Raw genomic sequence first — 1,144 nt, forward strand, 5'->3', positions numbered from 1 at the left:
GTCTATCCAATGCATTTGCATCAGTTTTCCAGTCAGGTTTCAGTGACAAATACAAATAAAATAACAAAAACTACAAAGTCAGTGGGATTTCATGAACAGTCCTCGGCCGGGGCTCCTGCCTTCCCCTCATGCACACACACTGTGCGTCTTTAAAGCTTGCTGATGATTCAGGCAGAAATCATTGAGTCCATTCACATTCAATGAGTCCTTCAAGGGCTGTTTTACCACTTTGCGAGCTATAAACTCAATTAGGTATACTTTTTGTCCACACTTCACGAGGAAATTTCCTCTCTAGAGCGGGGCTGTAACATTGACCGCAGCTGACGGGGCCGCGGTGATGGCGGCGATCCCAAGGCAGGGCCGGACGGGCTCGGGGCGGTTTGAAGGGCAGCCAGGGTTTCCACAGGATCCTGGGATCCCCCACATCCACAGCAATGAGGTTTCCAGGGAGGCAGCCCGGGAGCAGAGCTGCCAGGGACGGCAGCTCCCACACCTCGGTCCCATTTTCACGGGAGGGGCTTTTGCCCTCGAGGCTGAGGCGGCTCCGAGCCGGCCCGAGGATTCGGCTCTTTCCAGCCACAGCAGCTCCCACTGCCTCAGAATCCAAGCTTTCAGCAACCAGCACTGAAATTTGCTGGGGTTCTTAAACTTCCTCCATCAAGACTCCCAAGTTTGAAGTGGAAAACACGGGATTCCGAGAGGTGTCACAGAGCCACCTCTCTGCCAGCTGGGCTGAGCCCTCAGCCCATCAGGCCATCAGGCCTCAGAGCCACCCAGCCCATCAAACAGCAGAAACTGCTCTTTCTATGTTCCTGAAACAAGTTTTTTAAAAGAACTTTTAAAAAAGTTGGCATTTTATATTCCTGATCATCCTGAAGTAGAAGGCAGTATGTATAAGCCTCCCCTACACCAGCATTTTCTCACTGCATTTGGACTGACACTTTCAGTTTGTTTTTTTTTTTTTTTTCTTAGGAAAAAAAATCCTAATTGAAAGTCCCCCAGAGAAGCTGTCAAGTTACATCTCTGACAAAGGCAGCTGCTTCTGCAGGTCGGTTTTCAAATCCATGGCTTGAAGTATGACTGACAGAGCGACACATGGTGACAAGAAAAGAGCTCCTCTGGAAGGACTTTTAAAAATCAGTGT

This window comes from Ammospiza caudacuta, chromosome 4, assembly GCF_027887145.1.
Source record: "Ammospiza caudacuta isolate bAmmCau1 chromosome 4, bAmmCau1.pri, whole genome shotgun sequence".
NCBI classification, from domain to species: Eukaryota; Metazoa; Chordata; class Aves; order Passeriformes; family Passerellidae; genus Ammospiza; species Ammospiza caudacuta.